Source organism: Triticum dicoccoides, chromosome 6B (genome assembly GCF_002162155.2).
Source record: "Triticum dicoccoides isolate Atlit2015 ecotype Zavitan chromosome 6B, WEW_v2.0, whole genome shotgun sequence".
NCBI classification, from domain to species: Eukaryota; Viridiplantae; Streptophyta; class Magnoliopsida; order Poales; family Poaceae; genus Triticum; species Triticum dicoccoides.
In genome coordinates, this window is record NC_041391.1 from 152066359 (window position 1) to 152073757 (window position 7399).

Here is a 7399-nt window from a genome sequence, read left to right on the forward strand (position 1 = left end):
ATGTCTTGTAAACCGGGATTCCGAGTCTGATCGGGTCTTCTTGGGAGAAGGTATATCCTTCGTTGATCGCGAGAGCTTATCATGGGCTAAGTTGGGACACCCCTGCAGGGTATAACCTTTCAAAAGCCGTGCCCGCGGTTATGGGCAGATGGGAATTTGTTAATGTCCGGTTGTAGATAACTTGACACCAGATCCGAATTAAAACACATCAACCGCGTGTGTAGCCGTGATGGTCTCTTTTCGGCGGAGTCCGTGAAGTGAACACGGTTTTGGGTTATGTTTGACGTAAGTAGAAGTTCAGGATCACCTCTTGATCATTGCTAGCTTCACGACCGTTCCTTTGCTTCTCTTCTCGCTCTCATTTGCGTATGTTAGCCACCATATCATGCTTAGTCGGTGCTGCAACCTCACCACTTATCCTTTCCTTTACCCTTTAAGCTTTGCTAGTCTTGATACCCATGGTAATGGGATTGCTGAGTCCTCGTGGCTCACAGATTACTACAACAACAGTTGCAGGTGCAGGTTGTGCGATGATCATGATGCGAGAGCGATGTTTGCTTGTTGTGGAGTTCTTCTTCTGCTTCTTCTTCAATCAAGGGATAGGTTCCAGGTCGGCAGCCTGGGCTAGCAGGGTGGATGTCGTTTGAATTTCTGTTTGTGTTTCATCCGTAGCCGGATGATGCTCTAATGTATTGTGATGTTGTACTCGTGTGGTAATTTATGCCCCTTTTGTATGTATCCCCATCTATTATGTAATGTTGATGTAATGATATCCACCTTGCAAAAGCGTTTCAATATGCGGTTCTATCCTTGGTGGGACCTTCGAGTCTCTTTAGGATAGTATCGCATATTGGGCGTGACAGATTCATAAGGTAATTTAATTTTCTTTCTAGGAAAGTGTTCCATCCCTTTCCTTAATGGAAATTGGAATCTAATATTTCCTTCTTTCATATCAATAATTGCACCAATTGTTCTAAGGAAAGGTCTACCAAGAATAATAGGACATGTAGGATTGCAATCTATATCAAGCACGATAAAATCTACGGGCACATAATTCCTATTTGCAACAATAAGAACATCCTTAATCCTTCCCATAGGTTTCTTAATGGTGGAATCCGCAAGATGCAAATTTAAGGAAAAATCATCAAATTCACGGAAACCTAGCACATCACACAATGTTTTTGGAATCGTGGAAACACTAGCACCCAAATCACACAAAGCATAAAGTTTAATAGTAGGTTCCCGCTCATCATAAAGTTTTCTAGGGATAGAAACTTCCAATTCAAGTTTTTCTTCATAAGATTGTATTAAAGCATCAACGATATGTTTGGTAAAAGCGTTATTTTGGTCATAAGCATGAGGAGAATTTGACACGGATTGCAACAAGGAAATACAATCTATCAAAGAGCAATTGTCATGATTAAATTCCTTGAAATCCAAAATAGTGGGTTCATTGCTATGTAAAGTTTTGACCTCTTCAATCCCACTTTTACCAATTTTTGCATCAAGATCTAAAACCTCTGAATCATTGGGACGCCTTTTAACTAAAGTTGACTCATCTCCAGTCCCATCTTTATCAAGATTAATATTGAAAAACAAGGATTTAATAGGAGACACATCAATCACTTTTAGATCTTCATCATTATTATCATGGAAACTAGAAGAACACGTTTTCACAAAGCAATCTTTTTTAGCATGCATCCTAGCGGTTCTTTCTTTGCACTCATCAATGGAAATTCTCATAGATTTGAGAGACTCATTGATATCACGCTTAGGTGGAATAGATCTAAGTTTGAAAGAATCAACATCAAGAGAAATTTTGTCCATGTTCCTAGCCAACTCATCAATCTTCGGCAATTTTTCTTCAAGGAAGGCATTGAAATTCTTTTGCGAAATCATAAATTCTTTAACACTAGTCTCAAAATAAGAGGGCATCTTATTAAAATTTCCATAAGAGTTGTTGTAGGAATTACCATAATTGTTAGAGGAATTACTTGGGAACGGCCTAGAATTAAAGTTTCCTCTATACATGTTGTTACCAAAATTGTTCCTACCAACAAAATTCACATCCAAAGATTCATTATTATCTCAATCAAAGTAGACAAATGCATATCATTAGGATCAGAAGAAACACTCTTATTAGCAAACAATTTCATAAGTTCATCCATCTTTCCACTCAAAACATTAATCTCTTCTATCGCATGAACCTTTTTACTAGTAGGTCTTTCGGTGTGACATTGAGAATAATTAACCATAATATTATCTGGAGTTTAGTAGCTTCTCTTAAAGTGATTTCCATAAAAGTGCCTCCTGCGGCCGAATCTAAAAGATTTCTAGAAGCAAAATTCAATGCGGCATAAAAATTATGTATAATAATCCATAAATTCAAACCATGTGTAGGGAAATTACGTATCATTAATTTCATCCTCTCCCAAGATTGTGCAACATGCTCATGATCAAGTTGCTTAAAATTCATAATATAGTTTCTAAAAGAGATGATCTCTAAGTGAAAACGGAAATAGCGTCAATTTAACAATATCATTATCCACATCTTTCTTCTTTTGCATATCACACAAATCAACAAAGTTATTTAGACGGGTAGCGGCATCTTCACTAGGAAGGCCGGAAAACTGATCTTTCATGACAAGATTCAACAAAGCAGCATTAATTTCGCAAGATTCAGCATCGGTAATAGGAGCAATCGGAGTGCTGATAAAATCATTGTTGTATGTATTGGAAAAGTCACACAATTTAGTATTGTCTTGAGCCATCGTGACAAACAATCAATCCAACACACAAACACAGAAGGAGCAAGCGAAAAGAAACGGATGGAAAAAGAGGGCGAATAAAACAACAAAGGTGAAGTGGGGGAGAGGCAAACAAGAGGCAAATGGAAAATAATGTAATGCGAGGGAGAAGAGTTTGTGATGGGTACTTGGTATGTCTTGACTTGGTGTAGATCTCCCTGGCAACGGCGCCAGAAATCATTCTTGCTACCTCTTGAGCATGCGTTGGTTTTCCCTTGAAGAGGAAAGGGTGATGCAGCAAAGTAGCGTAAGTATTTCCCCCAGTTTTTTAGAACCAAGGTATCAATCCAGTAGGATACTACACGCAAGTCCCTCGTACCTACACAAACAATCAAGAACCTTGCAACCAACGCGATAAAGGGGTTGTCAATCCCTTCACGGCCACTTGCAAAAGTGAGATCTGATAGAGATAATAAGATAAATATTTTTGGTATTTTTGTTGTATAGATTGAAAAGTAAAGATTGCAAAATAAAAGGGTGGCAGAAATAGCAAGTTGGTAGGAAAATAATAAGATGGAAGATAGACCCAGGGGCCATAGGTTTCACTAGTGGCTTCTTTCAAGATAGCATAATTTATGGTGGGTGAACGAATTACTGTCGAGCAATTGATAGAAAAGCGCATAGTTATGAGAATATCTAGGCATGATCATGTATATAGGCATCACGTCTATGACAAGTAGACCGAAACGATTCTGCATCTACTACTATTACTCCACACATCGACCGCTATCCAGCATGCATCTAGAGTATTAAGTTCATAAGAACAGAGTAACGCATTAGGCAAGATGACATGATGTAGAGGGATAAACTCAAGCAATATGATATAAACCCCATCTTTTTATCCTCGATGGCAACAATATAATATGTGCCTTGTTTCCCCTGCTGTCACTGGGAAAGGACACCGCAAGATTGAACCCAAAGCTAAGCACTTCTCCCATTGCAAGAAAGATCAATCCACTAGGCCAAACCAAACTAATAATTTGAAGAGACTTGCAAAGATATTTAAATCATGCATAAAAGAATTCAGAGAAGAATCAAATATTGTTCATAGATAATCTTGATCATAAACCCACAATTCATCGGATCTCGACAAACACACCGCAAAAAGAATTACATCAAATAGATCTCGAGGAGAACTTTGTATTGAGATCCAAAGAGAGAGAAGAAGCCATCTAGCTAATAACTATGGACCCAAAGGTCTGTGGTAAACTACTGCTGCATCATCGGAGAGGCCATGGTGATGATGTAGAAGCCCTCCATGATCGATTCCCCCTCCGGCGGAGCACCGGAAAAGGCCCAAAGATGCAATCTTACGGGTACAAAAGGTTGTGGAGGTGGAAATAGGGTTTCGTGGTGCTCCTGGATGTTTTCAGGGTATATGAGTATATATAGGCGAAGGAAGTAGGTCGGTGGAGCCATGAGGGGCCCACAAGGGTGGGGCGCGCCTCCCTACCTCATGGCCGCCTCGTTGCTTCCTTGAAATCCACTCCAAGTCTCCTGGATTGCATTTGTTCCAAAAACGATCCTCGCGAAGGTTTCATTCCATTTGGATTCCGTTTGATATTCCTTTTCTGCGAAACACTGAAATAGGCAAAAAAACAGCAATTTGCACTGGGACTTCGGTTAATAGGTTAGTCCCAAAAATAATATAAAAGTGCATAGTAAAGCCCATCAAACATCCAAAACAGATAATATAATAGCATGGAACAATCAAAAATAATAGATATGTTGGGGACGTATCAGTGCCCATCATATGAGCACGTGCGTGGATCCCACCATAGGGTTAGTTGTACGTTGATAGGACTATGTATTGGAGGGCAAGAGTTACAGGAGCTTCAACCTAGCATAGAAATTGATGTATACGGGATTGATGGGGCGCCAATATATCTTAATGCTATGGTTGTGTTTTACCTTAATGAACGTTAGTAGTTGCGGATGCTTGCTAATAGTTCCAATCATAAGTGCATAGAATTCCAAGTCAGGGATTACATGCTAGCAGTGGCCTCTCCCACATAAAACTTGCTGTCGGTCCAGTAAAGTAGTCAGTTGCTTAGGGACAATTTCGCAACTCCTACCACCACTTTTTCACATTTGCTATACTAACTTTATTGTGTCTTTATCTAAATAGCCCCTAGATTTTATTTACATGCTCTTTGTTATCTTGCAAACCTATCCAACGACACCTACAAAGTACTTCTAGTTTCATGCTTGTTCTAGGTAAAGCGAACGTTAAGCATGCGTAGATTTGTATCGGTGGTCGATAGAACTTGAGGGAATATTTGTTCTACCTTTAGCTCCTCGTTGGGTTCGACACTCTTACTTATGGAAACAGGCTACAATTGATCCCCTATACTTGTGGGTTATCAAGACTTTTTCTGGCGCTGTTGCCGCGGAGTTATAGCGTGGGGTGAATATTCTTGTGTGTGCTTGTTTGCTTTATCACTAAGTAATTTTTATTTGCTGTTCTAAGTTGTTCTCTATCTTTAGTTATGGATATGGAACACGAAATGCCAAAAAATTAGGTTTACTTGCTACTCATGGAGATGGGGAACCTCGTAAAACCCTCGATGCTCATTATGTGAAAGATATTATGTACTACTTAGATAATCCTGAGAAAACCCCATTCAAATTTATAATGGGAGTAACGTTGGATCAATGTGAATACTTTAGGGATTATCGCCTGACTAAAAAAGGGAAACTATTATGGGATCAAATTCATATATTGAAGTGGTATGCTCGGGAACTATGCTTGAGATATGATTATACTTGTTGCTCTAGGATGTAGGCTCCACACCTTCCCTTTTCATGCAAATTTAATGATGATGAAACCTTGTCTTCTTATGCTAATGGTATATATGATTACTATGATGTGGAACAAATAGAAGAATTCATTGCTTTTATGGGTGCTTATGAAATAGAATCTTTGTTTAAAGAGTGTGAAAATCTTGATGATGCTGTTTACAGACCTGAAAATTTTGCTATACTTAAATATTGCTATGAGAATTATGAATTCAATTCCGATATTGATGATTTTATTGAGAGAGTCTCCGCTGTCCAAGAAGAGACGAATATTTTGCAAGAGTCTATGGAAGAAGGAATTGATGAAATGCTACGTCTTGAGCTTGCGTTGGTTTTCCTTGAAGAGGAAAGGGTGATGCAACAATAGTAGCGTAAGTATTTCCCTCAGTTTTTGAGAACCAAGGTATCAATCCAGTAGGAGGCTCCTCAAAAGTCCCACGCACCTACACAAACAAACAACAACTCGCAACCAACGCAATATAGGGGTTGTCAATCCCTTCAAGGCCACTTGCAAAAGTGAGATCTGATAGAGATAATATGATAAGATAAATATATTTTTGGTATTTTATGATATAGATTGGAAAAGTAAAGATGCAAATAAAAGTAGATTGAAAGCTTATATGATAAAAGATAGACTCGGGGGCCATAGGTTTCACTAGTGGCTTCTCTCAAGATAGCATAAGTATTACGGTGGGTGAACAAATTGCTGTCGAGCAATTCATAGAAGAGTGAATAATTATGAGATTATCTAGGCATGATCATGTATATAGGCATCATGTCCGTGACAAGTAGACCGACTCCTGCCTGCATCTACTACTATTACTCCACACATCGACCGCTATCCAGCATGCATCTATAGTATGAAGTTCATAAAGAACAGAGTAACACATTAAGAAAAATGACATGATGTAGAGGGACAAACTCATGCAATATGATATAAACCCCATCTTTTTATCCTCGATGGCAACAATACAATACGTGCCTTGCTGCCCCTACTATCACTGGGAAATGACACTGCAAGATTGAACCCAAAGCTAAGCACTTCTCCCATTGCAAGAAAAATCAATCTAGTAGGCCAAACCAAACTGATAATTCGAAGAGACTTGCAAAGATAACTTAATCACACATAAAAGAATTTAGAGGATATTCAAATATTTCTCATAGATAAACTTGATCATAAACCCACAATTCATCGGATCTCGACAAACACACCACAAAAAGAGTTACATCAAATAGATCTCCAAGAATATCAAGGAGAACATGGTATTGAGATCCAAAGAGAGAGAAGAAGTCATCTAGATAATAACTATGGACCCAAAGGTCTATGGTAAACTACTCACAACTCATCGAAGAGGCCTTGGAGATGATGTAGAGGCCTTCTGTGGTTGATTCCCCCTCCGGCGGATCGCCGGCGAAGGCTCCAAGATGGGATCTCGCGGATACAGAAGGTTCGGCAGTGGAATTAGGTTTTTGTGGTATGTTCTAATGTTCTCGGGGTACATGGGTATATATAGGAGGAAGAAGTAGGTCGGTGGACGCTCGAGGGGCCCACGAGATAGGGGGCGCGCCCAGTAGGGGGGCGTGCCCTCCACCCTCGTGGCCGCCTCGGCTGTTGCTTGACTTGCACTCCAAGTCCTCTAGATCACTTTCGTTCCAAAAATCACGCTCCAAAGGTTTCATTCCATTTGGACTCCGTTTGATATTCCTTTTCTTCGAAATACTGAAATAGGCAAAAAAAACAGCAATACGGGATGGGCCTCCGATTAGTAGGTTAGTCCCAAAAATGATATAAA